Below are 15,945 nucleotides of genomic sequence, written 5' to 3'. Positions count from 1 at the left end.
GTTCTGGGGCATCTTATCATCACAGGGACCATTTATCAATTTCTGTGACCAATCATTCATATTGGGAAATGTTATTAACCTATGAAATATGTCTAATCTAAAATGTGTAAGAATAAACCTATGTCGAGCATTTATAACATATTTCAAATATGGTTGGATATTAAAAGAAGTTAAAATCAATTGATTTTATAAAACACTAGATTTACAAATTTCATTAGTCAGTCTTAACAAGTCCAGGTGCCTAATAGCTGCCATTTTCAAAGCCTTTCTGATGGTCATACCCATTTACTCTGGTTTTTCAAAGTACTCTGGTTTTCCCATGTCACAAAAGAACCTCTGCACATATGCCAACAATTCAATGTTTGAATACCAGGCTGATTTTAAACAATCACTGATTATTGCCCGATTAAAATGTGTATGGTCTAAAGTCCAGATTTTGTGCCACAGTAAGATGGATTCTATCTTAATCAGATCTGTGACAAAAGGGACACAATGTTCAGCATGGGCTACGTATACTGAAGTACTTTTTGGGGCTACCAACAGATATTTTAAGAAATTGTTTTCTGCCACCTGGACACCGTCACACACCCTGTGACCCCATATACCCGCCCCGTACAGTGCTATACTGAGACACTTTGCTTTGTAGATCTTCAGCATCATCTCTGGGAGGTTAAATCCCAGTTGCACCGCAAAATATCTAAGGGCCCAGCAAGCCTTAACAAGAATTTTCTGTCTATTGTCTATTGCATGTTTCCAGGAGTTAGCTTTATCAAATAAGACTCCCAAGTATGAAAAATTGTCGGTAAACTCAGTCTTTGAGGTCGATATCATTATATCCCTACATTTTGTAAATTTGTTCCCGCATTTCATTACATATGTTTTTGACTGGTTCACCTGAAGGCCCAATGCACTCATATAATCAACAAATCTGGAAAGAAGCAACTGCAGGGCCAGAGAGGTACGGGCCATGAGGACCACATTGTCGGCGTAGAGGAGGGCCGGGACAGGGCGCACACCTATTTGTGGGAGATCTTTAACATGTGTTGCTAGGTCCTCACCCACACTATTAATGTACAATGAAAAAAGAAAGGGAGCCAAAACGCATTCCTGTCTCACACCTCTTTCCGCGCCAAATGTTTCAGTACATTCTCCTCCAGATCCATATCTAACCATGGCCCTACATCCAGTGTAGAGATCTCGCAGGAAGCTAATAATTGGGATCTCTACTCCTAGTTCTTTCAGCTTTAACCACAATTTGTTGTGTATCACACAGTCAAACACTGAGGAGAGATTAACAAATGCTAAATACAACTTTCTCTTCCTCATGTATTTTCCGATTATTATATTCAAGTTGAGACATTGTTCAATCATGCCAATCCCTGGACGGAAACCATATTGAAAGTCAAACAATTTTTGATGGGTTTACGCCCAGTCCTGTAACCTCTCCAGGATTATTCTTCCTGCTATCTTTGCTAGGGAGTCAATCAGAGAGTTAGACATGTAACTATGGGTGTCTCTCCCCATGATGTTAAGAGACCTGTCGTACAAATCGCCTTAAGTACTGTGGTCAAGTAATGGGCCCCACAGGACGATGTTACTTTAAAATAAATCTACTGGGATTGCGTCAGGTCCTGGCGCTTTGCTGTTTTTATTTGCTTGGATGGCTCTAATGACCTCCTCTAGTCTGAATGGGACAATCAATGCAGTTACCTGAGGGATTAAGACCTCCCTTTCAGTGGTTTTCTTAGCCTGCGGGAAGGCTCATTAATATTAATGAGCCTCTATTTGCGACCCCATTGGGAATCGCAAACAGTGTTAAACACACTGTTGTACACACTGTTGTACATGGCAAATTACACCTCACAAATTGCGTCTTGCAAATGAATTTTGCTGGTCGTACATCTGCCCCTAATCTTTTAAGTCCTTGAAATATTATTTTAGCCCACTCCTGTCAATAGTCATACTTTATTACAGTATTCCCATGTTAGACCATGGAGCAAAAATGCTACAAGGGGAAAAAACATAATAGGTAGTTTTTCCCTCCCCAGGGAAATATTTTAAAATGTCCCAGCTTATTTTTACTTGGCGCCCTACCCTGGGGGCACCTAGAGTAAACCTTAGGAGTGGCTTATATTTAAAACAATAAGGTAGTTTAATACTTTTGAAGTACCTTTTAATTACAAGTCGAATTTGCATATATTTTCAATTTAAAAGCAGCTTGCAAAGAAGGGCTGACTTTTAAAATGACTGCAGGCAACATAGCAGTGCTCATTTAGGTGCATTAAATCTGCTCGGACTCTAAACCTACCTGCCCTACCATATACTAGAGATTTACAGATAAGTTGTCAGTACCAATTGTAATTACACCTAATTGCCATATACCTTTTAATCAGAGCACTGGCTCTGGGCCTGGTTAGCGGAGCCCAGGGCGTAGTCAGAGGCAGTTACCACCAGTAAAAGTAAAAAAAAGGTGGGGGTGACCAGGGCCAAAAAGGATGACTTTCCCACAATAACAAGTTGTTTAAATTGACCCGTTATTTTCACCCAACCTTAATTAAACAAGGAGTATCATCAGCTGGTGTCAGAAGAACATCCGAGCTGTATCCCCTTTAGAACATTCTAGGACTGCTTTAATATAAAAATACTTACAATAAGTGCATCCTTTCAGAAAGTAACTAAGAAGGGACACATTTTCTAGTTGACTATAAAATGTAAAGAGGCATTTAATAAAACAAGGAAGTGGTGGCAGGGGCAAAATAAACGGCTAACAAGGCACTGAGTTGAGTTGCCGTTGCTGCATCGGAGCCGCCTCCGCAAGCGGGTTGTTGCCCGGATGCGGGTAGAGCTGATTTGATGGCTGTTCTTTTCGTTGCTGTTGTTGGATCCGAGAGGGGATAAATTCCCGCAGTGCTAGTGGCAGCGCTCTGCCTCTCAAGTAAGGACTGGAGATCTGCTTGTCTCCCTATTTTTCCGCTCGCCTGTTTTACTTTTGAATTTTTTTTTATTCACACTGTGGGAGCCACTGCAGGAGCCACCTCCCGATCTTCAGCGTCCTTTTCTTCCGCCCTGCAGCTTTGCTTCACATCCTCCACACTACGGGAGCTGGGTGAAGAGCTGTGAAGGATTGCCGGTGTCACTTTGCATTTGCGGGGGGTAGTTGGAGTGTTTCTGCGCGCTACTAGCTGGGCGCTGCCTGGTTGGACACCTCGACTCCTGGGTCATTGTGTTGGTTTTTCTCGGCTTCAGCACATGGGCCCACAGATCGGAGGCCCATGGGATGAGGAGTTGATCGGAGGCCCTCTGGTATGAGGAGGTGAGAAGCAACTTTGCCACCCTAGTTTCCGGAAGGATGGGAAACAAAAACAAACAAAAGGGAAAGAATGTTTTTCCTCTGAGTGCCCCACGACTTGAGATGCTGCGGAGCACCGCTCTTCTCACTGAGCGACCTTACTTGAAGCAGCTTAGTTTAGCTTAATTAATTAATTAATTAATTAATTATTATGACTATTATTTGAATGAGGGCACCCATTTAGTTTACTTTTAGTGCTGCTTCTCTGGCTCTCATCTTGTTATTGCAGGCCTGAATCCGAAGCTAGATGCTCCTCCTCCTCCGGCCCTATGCTCAGCTGACCATAGAAATATAAATGAGTTGGCCCAAGCCCCACCTTCTTATTTTCCCACCTTCTTATTTTGGTGGCCATCTTGGAATGGGCTTGTAGATGTATTTAATCTTCTTACATCTTGCATTATAAGAGAAAATAACTTATTACATCCCCTGTTGTTTTTCCATCCGAGAGTGAACTTGCTATCTTTCTGCCACACACATTGCCTTTGGGTTGTGTCATCCCACACTATGGGTCCAGCATTTTTCACTTTAACAACATCCTCTTCCCACCGATAACTACATCAGGATCGGTCAATAGACACACTTCTCACAATGGATTTAAGTCCCGATTCCTCAGGCTCCAATGCCTTTATCATCAACTGCCCTCCCGACCTATCAAAAAAGGCCGCCAAGAAACACAAGCATCACTTACTCAGGGCCAGGCCCGAAACTTTAATCTCCGATGTCTACTTTCCCACCGCAATGGTACTAGAGTTAATGACCTTATTTTCTACACCAGGAAAAGAGCATGCTGGCAAAAAGTCTTCAACTCTATGCTCCGAATAGCAAGTACTAGGAAAACACCTCAAAGCTTACAATAGCACCCTCTCCAACACTCAACGCCAGTGCCACCATCACCCTCTATAACAATGGTATCATCCTAATCCAAGCTTCCGATCTCAATCTTTTAGGATAACCAACATCTTCCCGTTACTCAAAAACGTGTTTTTTTTCAAAACCTAATGTCCCCATATTCAACCTCACATCTCTCAGGACTCTACAAGTTCATTCCTCTCCATTTTAGGAAGGCCATCTCCCCATCCCTATTTACATCACCCCTCAGCACCAGATCATCACATAATGGTTCCATCTCATGTCGGTGTGTCCCAACTATCTAGACCCATGACTCTGAAAGTGAGAGATTTCTCGGGTTTACCTGGCGCACATCTAGCCAGTCCGAGCCTATCCGTTCCTCAATTAGAGAGATCCCCTGCTGACCGACTGGCACTGCCTCCAAGGATTGTCCCACCTTCCTCGAGCTCTCTCCCTTTGTCTCATATGAGGCTGTAGTACAAGCAACTTCCCAACACCGAACAGAATCAATCAATTCCAATCTTTCCGGGGCTGCCTGGACCTAACCCTCAGTTTAAGGATCACTCTTCTCTTATTAAGGCTCCAACCTCACTATTAAAAGCACACAAAACTATGCTAGCCTCAAATGATCAACCTCCCCCACTGGATCTCCCTATCTCCCCCGCAAACTCCATAGGCTTACACCAAGACCCCCCGGCACCAATTGATTCCCTTTCTCACCCTCCACCTCTCACTCAATACTCAGACTTGGCTGCCCGCCTAGAGGAGATTTCCTTACAGTTACACCTTCTAACTTCTGAGCTACATGACCTGAAAGCCATCTCAAATGACTTTTTCCCCTTGTTCAGTTTTTTCCTCACCGCTGCAAATTTGTCCAAGGCTCCCACTAGCAATAGAAATCCCCTGGACAAGCCTTCAGCCCCAGCCCTCTTGAAATCCATCCCTTTGTCTAACATCCCCTCTCGCCCCAAAATATATGAGTTCTACCTTGCGTCCACAGATCTTCAGGACTTGAACAACTCTTACCCTATTTGGTCCAACCCCAACATGAGCCCGCCGAAACAAATAGAATCCATCCTCTCCAACTCTAGCAGAGAACATCCTTGCCATCATAGAGGCAGCAACAAGGTCAACCTCACTCAGGTGAATGTCACCCAGAATCCTTCCCCCCCTAATCCCCTTCAACTTAAATGTGTACTCCTAAATTGCAGGTAAGCCAGCAAACACGCTACTGATATCTTTGACCTCATCCAACACAAGGACTTAGACATTATCATCCTTACTGAAACTTGGCTATATCCCGCTTCTACTCCTATCTTTGACCTCTTAGTACCTCCCACTCATGATATAATGAGGTTAGACAGAGCTAAGAAATTGGGTGGGGGATTAGCTTGTATTCATAGGAACACACCTTCGATTTCAAACGCTGAGACCTCTGCCCCTTCCTCTTGTGAATATTTTTGTCTCAGCATCTCAAGTTAGAACCTGCCGGTTTGCAAACTTCACACCTTTTACCACCCCCTGGGAGACAATCTCCCCTTCATTGAGCAATTAATGGAAATCATTTCTAGCAATGTTGGCTCAGCTGTGTCTCAAATCTTCCTTGGTGACTTGAATCTTCACTGGGCAAACTCCAAAGACCTCGCGGTATCAAGCCTTAAAGCTTTTCTAAATGATCATGATCTGACTCAGCACTGTAACCAACCAACTCATATTAAAGGAGAAACCCTAGACCTCATCATCTCGAAAGGGCAGACCATCACCCTGGACTCCATTACCCCATGTGACTGGTCAGACTACCACTGCATCCTTTTTTGTATCAACAAGGAGGTTCTGTTGAGGAAGGCTCAACCAACGAAATCAAAGATATGCAAAAGGGACCTCAGATCAATAAACTCTGTTGAGCTAGCTGCCCATTGTACATCTGCCCTCTCCTCCCAAGCTGACTTAACTGTGGTGCAGCTACTCACTGACTTCTACAATTCAACCATCTCCAACATCATGGATGACATTGCTCCAATCCAACATAAAAAGGCTTCAACAAAAATATCCAAACCTTGGTATAATGAAAACTTAAACACAGAACGTCGCAACCTTAGGGCAGTTGAAAGTTCTTGGAGAGTAAATCCCTCCTTGGACCAACTTAAACTCCTAAGAGAGGTTAGGAACCTCTACTACAAACAAATAAAGAGCGCCAAGGCTAACTACTTCAGACAACAATTAGATCAAGCGGCAAACCGTCCCAAGAAACTTTTCGAATTGGTCAAACAGCAATCAGTCGTAGGTCCAAACCTCTCTGAACCTTTAGGCAGCCCACCCTCTTGCGACAAACTTGCTGCTTTCTTAATTGATAAATCAAAGCTTATCTCCACTGACCTCGCCTCTAAGAAGGCCTTACTGCTCTCCTCCAGGGCAGCATCACCCCTTGACCTCCTAGTAAAGCTCAACTCTACCCCCCAGAATGCCAAGACCAATGCATCTTGGGCCTCCTTTACCCTATTTAGTGAACAAGACATCAGAAAGATCCTCCTGAATATTAACCCATCCAACCACTTCAGTGACCCGTTACCGGCCATTTTCAAGGAAAACCGGCATTTTCAAGGAAATCAAGAATGCACTCATCCCCACCTGAACAAGGATTGTAAATGCTTCTCTATCTCAAGGCACGATCCCTGTGTGCCTAAAAGCAGCTCAGGTATGATCTATACTAAAAAAAAACTAACGCTGACAAGACTGATCTCAATCATTTACGACCTACCTCCAACATCCCCACCCTAGCGAAACTCCTTGAAAAATGTGTTCAATCCCAACTCTGTGCTCACATATGAAACTACCAACTCCTATACCAGCATCAATCCGGCTTTCGGAAGGGGCATAGCACCGAATCGGGTCTCACCCATGTTATGGATGACATTTTAAAAATGCTCAATCAAAACGAATCCTGCCTACTGATCCTCCTTGACCTTTCCTCCGCTTTTGACATGGTAAATCATGAGAACATCCTATCCATTCTCCAAAACAGGATGGGATGGGTTTTTGTGATCAGGTGCTACAATGGTTCTCGTCCTTCCTCCACCAAAGGTCTCAAAGAGTCAAGGCTAACCACTCTTTCTCCCAGCTATTTGATAACCAAACATAAATAACTTATGGATGCAATAATCCATTTTTATGCAAACATATGTCAAGAGATCACACATGAACAGAGCGCCACAATGTAAAGTAGATTTTCAAAGCATAATATTTATTTACAACTAATCAGGACTGTTTTCCAATAGTCATAGGTTGCGCGTGAAAAAAGAATGAAAGGGGTAGTAGGGTAGTGGTGGTAGGTAGTGAGAAGTGCAAATCATAGAGATAAGGATAGAGTCAATAGGATATTTAAGGATCACTGGTAAACAAAACCAGACTTTGCAGACCTGTCCAAGTTATGAACTTTCATTTACATGTATTCTGTAAATTACAATGTGCATTTAATGCATTTTCCATGATACAACAGGATAGGACGTAGGTGCAGGTCTTGTTCATAGGGGGAGCGGCGACGTTTCGACTCGGCTGAAGCAAGGAGGGAAGTTTGGGGCCTCAGCTGCGAGTCTTCATCAGGACTGAAGGTGGCAACCTATGATTGAGAATGTAGGGTTAGATGAGGCACTGTGTGTGTGTGGTCATTATTGACAGGTCAAGTGATTCAGTTCTTACTGACCTAAACCTGGTGCCAAGCCTGGCTACTCAGGTGTATGATCCATAAGTGATTGCAGGGCCCAAATGTCGCCAAAGGTACGAGTGTTCCGGTATTCAATAGACTTCCGTCACCGTATATCTAAACTATCCGTGAATGATAAAGGCCCACTTCCTATAAGGTAAGTAAAAACAAGTGTCAGAGGGAGCTGGGTAAAGCATTGCATGGTAAGTGGGGGGCAATGGCAATTGAACAAGTTGTGTCTCCCAACACTAATAAGGAGGCGTCGACCAGACCGCCTGTTGTACCGAGGGAGGAGTGTATAGTTCATAGATCAGACTGTACATTCAGCTGAATCGGTAGTTATTAACACATAGTACTTATACGGGACTAAGGCTGCGTGCTGGCCTCGGGGTAGGTCTAACGTCCCTATTATAGGTAGCCAATTACCAACAATTTACCCAAACTCGATGCGCTAATCACAGTCGCTGGCAGCTGCAGCATCGAGCCTTCTTTTGAGAAGACCAGAAGAATTCACAGATGTGCAGGGAATGAGGCCCAAGGGGTGATACGCAATAGAGAATTAATCCGGTGTGGCAGGGTGTATAATTACCTTACTCGAAGGGCCTCCCATCAATTTATCCTGCTCCGTGGAGGTGCTGACAAGGAGTGATGGAAAGGCGGCGCCGGTAGTTAAGCCGGGCGGTGTCACGTACGCAACGTGCACGTTGCCGTACATGGATTGACAGACGAGCCCAGATTCTCAGATTGTCAACCGTGTTCCAGGCCGAGGGAAGCGATAAGAGAATTGAAACTACTCCCTCCTGTCTGCCAGGTGCAGTTGGAGTGTATGTACAACTTACATATAATTACTGAACCACGTAAAAATAACGTGTGAATAGGTGCCTCATGTCCGCCATGGGAGGCGCGTGTATGTACAATTATTAGATGCAGTGCGTACGAACGCTGAGTCATGCATGGATTATTGTGCGAATAGGGGGCATTTGTTAAAATACATGACTCCAGTGACATAAATTACATACTGAAGCGGTATATACAATTCTTGAGCCACTTAAGATAATATTGTGACAGTGGGAAGACCTAGTATGTACAATAAAAACCAGTGACATTAACTCCAGTGGTGATCAATATATAAATATATACATGGTAATTACACAGGTGGAATTCTAACATATACAATGATTAACACAATTAAAAACAGTTATAGAAGCAACCATGTGCTGGCTAAAGGGTCCAATTCCGTAGTTGAAGTTGCCCTATGTTGGCCATATGAATGGCTCAATGTTCCTGTGCATTGAGCGATACACATTCATAAGATATTCAAGCCACCACCTTTGGAGCTTAAGAGACAACCTGCCGTATGGCCAATTTTTAAGGGTCAGATGGAATTGCTCCCAAAGGGAAGACTATTTCTCGGAATCCACTGACCTACTAAACAGATTGAGAGACAGAGGAAATCTCACCAGGCTCCTTAAAAAGGCCCAAAAAAGAGCATGGTATAACCATAGGGAATTTCTCCTTACACATAGTGTACCTACGTCCTATCATGTGGTATCATGGAAAATGCATTAAATGCACTTTGTAATTTACAGAATACATGTAAATGAAAGTTCATAACTTGGACAGGTCGGCAAAGTCTGGTTTTCTTTACCAGTGATCCTTAAATATCCTATTGACTCTATCCTTATCTCTATGATTTGCACTTCTCACTACCTACCACCACTACCCTACTACCCCTTTCATTCTTTTTTCGCGCGCAACCAATGACTATTGGAAAACAGTCCTGATTAGTTCTAAATAAATATTATGCTTTGAAAATCTACTTTACATTGTGGCGCTCTGTTCATGTGTGGACTCTTGACATATGTATGCATAAAAAGGGATTATTGCATGCATAGGTTATTTATGTTTGGTTATCAAATAACAGTGTTGTAGTACTCTACGCAACACCAACTGTTTAGATTTGAATTTAATTCATTATAACATATGGTCACAGACCAATTTTTCATTTCCGCATTGTGCCCAGGTCCGGTTTGACTTTTTGGGTTACCCTATTATTAATGGCACTCTCTCTCCCAGCCATCTCCAGTTGTCATGGGGGTCCCCCAAGGATCTGCCTTATCTCCTATCCTCTTCAACCTTTTCCTAGAACTTTTAGCTAACACACTAAACTCCACGGGTATTCTTTTGCACATGTATGCTGACGACACGCAACTCTATTTGAAAATCGCATCCCCGGAAAACATCATCTCACCCAACACTACCCTAACGTCTACTCAAAACTGGTTAACTGAGAACCATCTCCTGCTTAACACCTCAAAAACTGAAATTCCTGCTCATCTCCCCTCCGAACCACATCCCCAAGCTGGACCTATGGTTGTGTCACCTTACTGCTTTCAACTGCACTTCTCTCATCGTAGACTCAGCCAAATCCCTAGGAGTCACCATGGGCAAGCACCTTAATATGAAAAATCATATCAGCACTATTTGTAAGGGTGCAAACCACTTGATGAGGACACTCAGAAACATCAAACCTTTCCTTCCACTTAAGGATTTCAAGCAGGTGGTCCAAGCGCTTGTCCTACCGAGGCTAGATTACGCCACTAAGGGCATCTCTGAATGCTGTTGCTAGACTGGTTACACGCTCCAAACGCAATGAGCATATATCGCCAGTCCTAAAACCACTAAATTGGCTCCCCTACGAAGCATGAATTCAGTTAAAGATTGCCGTTATGACGCACAAAGCTATTCACTTCAATACTCCCAGGTACCTGGCGCAAAAGCTTGAACTATCCTGTGTTGTAAGAGCCTCAAGAAGTGCCACTACTTTCCTCCTGAAACCACTTATCCTGAGCAAAAAGAGAACTTGTCACAGCCTTTGCTGGCGCTGCCCCACAGATATGGAACTCTCTACCACCGGAAGTACGCAGAATGTCCGTAACAACGGTGTTCAAATTGGAAGTCAAAAGATTCCTTATGTATAAATTCCTTCCGTAAGTAGGCTGGGCTCTCCTCCCTGATGACTTTGTTCATACTCCCATTGTACCATCATTTACTACTACGTTTCTTTATCACATATTATGCCCCTCCTTCTCTACGCTTGTACAATTGTTTAATATGACCTCCTTGTGGCATTTGTTGTGTAATCTGTGATCATGCTTGTTTTATCCCTACCTGTTGATGTACTTGCATTATTGTCCTTGCTTTCCTTCCTAACGTAAAGCGCTCTGCTATCCTATGGGATCTAGTTTGCGCTATATAAAACTTTATAAATAAATAAAACAAATACGAGATACAATTCCTGTTGAGTGTGAGGCAACACTTGCACAACATAAGCCAGGGAAAGAAGTATGTTCCCAGATAGAAAAAAGAGTCTAGTATGTGGTCATCATGATCTTCTTTTGTATAGAAAGCTATTTTCAATTGTTACAGACCATCAAGGACTTTTTAAGGTATGTGGTAAACCAAAAATGCGACCCAGAGTTGAAAGGTGGGGGAAAAGACTTACGTATTATGACTGGAAAACTGTTCACAAACCAGGCAAGTAAAACCCAGCAGATTATATTTCATGCGACCCGTTGCCAACATGTGAAAAAAATGTAACACTTGTTAAAGGTTATATTAATTTCATAATAGTCTGAGAAAGCTTCCCACAATTATGTTACAAGAATAATGGTGATGTGAAATCATATCATACCTATAAATAAGTGGATACCTACATCTATTGGCAAAGGAAATGAGGTTACTGGTCGAGGGGGATGAAAGCCTAATCAAGCAAGAACCACAGTCCCAGTCAAGGTGAAACACAAGTAAATCCCCAAATAACCTGTGCTGAACCCTATGGTACCTTGGCACAAAAGAAGTCAGGCTTAACTAAGAGGCAATGTGTAAAGTGTTTATGCAGCACTTCAAACACTAACAAAGTGAAAACACAGTACAAGAAAAGCCCCACACCAATTCAGAAAATAGAGTAAAATGTAATATATTATTTGAGGACAAAACAACAAAAATCTAATGAATAACATCAGAGATGTGCAATTTCAAGGTTTAAAGTAAATATAGTGCCTAAAAGCACAAAGCGCCAACTGTGGTTATCTAGTCATGCCAGTCCAGGACAAAGTCACACGTTCAGCCCGACTGTGATGGAGTACTGGCTGGATACAAGTACCAAGTTAGGCCCCCTGAGCAAAGTATTTAAAGCCTAGTTTGCTGAGCATTGCAAGATCCAGCATCTAGGATGCGTCGCGCAACAACGGTTCTGAGGAAGCTACAGGGCTGCAATGCAGCATTCCCTGTCACAGTCAAGGATACCGTCCATGAGGGGATAGTGACCTGAAGGCCTGCATCAAGAATGTGTTGCACAGCGGCCATTCCGAGGAGCCTATGGCTGCAATCTGAGGTCTGGTGTCAGGGGGTGTCATGATGTGGAGGTTCAGAAGTGGAACCAGGTGGAAATACGCCATGTTTCATCAGTTTTGCCTACAGGAACACGTCTGGGCTGCCAGAGCACCTTCGGGTACATTTCCAAGGGTCCAGGACTGGGATGACACTTTGTATAAAGTAGGACGCACAGCAGACAGAGTCTAGGTGCTGGGTTCAAGGTGGTTAGAGCCTTTTCTGTCCCTGTGGCTCTGACTAGGAGGCCAGCCAACTATCCCTTGGAGTCACTCTGGTGGTTCTGGGTTCAAGATGCAGGTCCATTCCCCTTTCACTAAGGCTGCAGGGCATCAGGGCAGCAAGGCAGCAAGTCAGCAAGGCACCAGAGTAGAAGTCCTTCTTGCAGAGCATCACACGAGTCCTTCTGAGTCTTCCTCAAGTCCAGGGGTGTACTGAACACTTGGGTCTGACGGTCCACATTTATCCATGGTGCCGACTTTGAAGTAGGAAAGGTTTTTAGCGGCTTCCACCCCCAGAGGTGCTTGGAATTATCTGCCTCCCTGCACTGGCCTCAGCTTGTTTGGGATAACAAAAGACTAATGTCAAAATCTTTGTGAGTGTGCTCAGGCAAAGACTTTGTGATGTGCAAGTGTGGTAGGTGACAACTCATCCTCTCTATCAAGTCTGGGATGCCAATCCTGCCACCACCTATTCCCCTTTTGTCTCACTGAATGGGAGCAATACACAAAGAACAACTGCCAGCTTCACCTAGTCATGTGACCAAGGATACAGGCTGCAGGTACCAATTGGTTGGTACATGAAAATGCCAACAATTTTCAGAATTCTCAGTTAAAATCCAACTTTACCATTACAAGGGTTTTACATTGCAATTCCTCAGACACCAAACCTGATATTCTTACCTGCTCCCAATTAAAGGTTATCACTTATTAATGTATCAATGTTATCCAATGGGAGAAGAAGACCATGCATAGTGAAGAATAAATGTAAGAGTTTTTCACCAGCAACACAAGTATAAATTAAGCGTACATGTCCAACCTTAGAAATACGCTATACCCTGCCATAAAGCTGTTAAGGTTCTACCTAGGGGTGACATATATATTAAAATACTAGATCTGGGCTTGGCAAAAGGTTTATTTTGCCAAGTCAAAAGGAACGTTTAAAACTGCACACACAGGCTGCAATGGCAGGCCTAAGACATTTAAAAGGCTATTTAAGTGGGTGGCACAATCAGTGCTATAGGTTCACCAGTAGCATTCAATTTACAGGCCCTGGGAACATGTACTAACACTTTACTAGGGTATAATAAGTAAATGTAACGTGCCAATTGGGTGTAAGCCAATTATACCATGTTTAAAGGAGAGGACATATGCATTTTAGCACTGGTTAGCAGTGGTAAAGTGCGCAAAGTCCTAAAGGCCCTAAAAAAGGGTTCAGAAAATAGGAAGGTAAAGGCAAAACATTTGGTGATGACACGGCAGAGAGGGCCAAACCAACAAGCAGCAACATTGGAAAGGGGTTAAATAGTCAAGAAATATTGGATCACAAACATATTCAGAATGAGGATTACTGTTAAAATAGTTAAGACTTGCAATATATGTAGAGAAAAGATGCCCAATTCACAGAACTAACTTAAGACAAAATCCTAAACTTACTACCATTTGGTATTCACAGAAGGCACTTACTCATTTTGGTATTCACAGAAGACACATACTCATTTCGGCATTCACAGAAGTTAGGAGTCCTAACTTTAAGACTCCTGAATGCCTACTGTGAATACCGAAAGTCTTAAAATTAGGATTTTTCTCAGTTTAGTAGTAGTAAAGTTAGGACTCCTGTGTGGCAGGGTATGCTCAGATGTGAGTCCCTTGCTCACTTGGCGGTGATGGAACAAACACAGATCTTTTGACTGGGTGGGAGTGTTTGATTGGTTCTGATGCTCCGTCCATCACCACCCCCTTTTGTACCGCTTTGGCCGCCATAAGTGTGGCAGGGAATGCTCAGACATGAGTCCCTTGCTGACTTTGCCACTGGATTCAAGCAAGCCGGGCTGAAGACGGCTGGAATGCCAGAAACCGGTCCTCGGAAGCTTGTTTCCGGTCCAGGGAAGGCATGGCTTGGCAGTTCGGGCTGGACTGTTCCCATGAGGCACAGGGTCAGACTGATTTGCATATAGCCATGTCTGAACTGGGGTGGCAGAGTGGGCTAAAGAATGGTGATGGATCAAACCCAGATCTTTTGACTGGGTGTGAGTGTTTGATTGGTCCTGATGCTCCGTCCATCACCCCCCTTTTGTACTGCTTTGGCCGCCATAAGTGTGGCAGGGAATGCTCAGACGTGAGTCCCTTGCTCACTTTGCCACTGGATTCAAGCAAGCCAAGCTGAAGACGGCTGGAATGCCAGAAACCGGTCCTCGGAAGCTTGTTTCCGGTCCAGGGAAGGCATGGCTTGGCAGTTCGGGCTGGACTGTTCCCATGAGGCACAGGGTCAGACTGATTTGCATATAGCCATGTCTGAACTGGGGTGGCAGAGTGGGCTAAAGAACGGTGATGGATCAAACCCAGATCTTTTGACTGGGTGTGAGTGTTTGATTGGTTCTGATGCTCCGTCCATCACCACCCCCTTTTGTACCGCTTTGGCCGCCATAAGTGTGGCAGGGAATGCTCAGACGTGAGTCCCTTGCTCACTTTGCCACTGGATTCAAGCAAGCCGGGCTGAAGACGGCTGGAATGCCAGAAACCGGTCCTCGGAAGCTTGTTTCCGGTCCAGGGCAGGCATGGCTTGGCAGTTCGGGCTGGACTGTTCCCATGAGGCACAGGGTCAGACTGATTTGCATATAGCTATGTCTGAACTGGGGTGGCAGAGTGGGCTAAAGAACAGTGATGGATCAAACCCAGATCTTTTGACTGGGTGCGAGTGTTTCATTGGTTCTGATGCTCCGTCCATCACCACCCCCTTTTGTACCGCTTTGGCCGCCATAAGTGTGGCAGGGAATGCTCAGACGTGAGACCCTTGCTCACTTTGCCACTGGATTCAAGCAAGCCGGGCTGAAGACGGCTGGAATGCCAGAAACCGGTCCTCGGAAGCTTGTTTCCGGTCCAGGGAAGGCATGGCTTGGCAGTTCGGCTGGACTGTTCCCATGAGGCACAGGGTCAGACTGATTTGCATATAGCCATGTCTGAACTGGGGTGGCAGAGTGGGCTAAAGAACGGTGATGGATCAAACCCAGATCTTTTGACTGGTTGTGAGTGTTTGATTGGTTCTGATGCTCCGTCCATCACCACCCCCTTTTGTACCGCTTTGGCCGCCATAAGTGTGGCAGGGAATGCTCAGACGTGAGTCCCTTGCTCATTTTGCCACTGGATTCAAGCAAGCCAGGCTGAAGACAGCTGGAATGCCAGAAACCGGTCCTCGGAAGCTTGTTTCCGGTCCAGGGAAGGCATGGCTTGGCAGTTCGGGCTGGACTGTTCCCATGAGGCACAGGGTCAGACTGATTTGCATATAGCCATGTCTGAACTGGGGTGGCAGAGTGGGCTAAAGAACGGTGATGGATCAAACCCAGATCTTTTGACTGGGTGTGAGTGTTTGATTGGTTCTGCTGCTCCATCCATCACCACCCCCTTTTGTACCGCTTTGGCCGCCATAAGTGTGGCAG

Source organism: Lissotriton helveticus, chromosome 2_1 (assembly GCF_964261635.1).
Source record: "Lissotriton helveticus chromosome 2_1, aLisHel1.1, whole genome shotgun sequence".
Classification (NCBI taxonomy): Eukaryota; Metazoa; Chordata; class Amphibia; order Caudata; family Salamandridae; genus Lissotriton; species Lissotriton helveticus.
Note: the sequence above shows the minus strand (reverse complement) of the source record.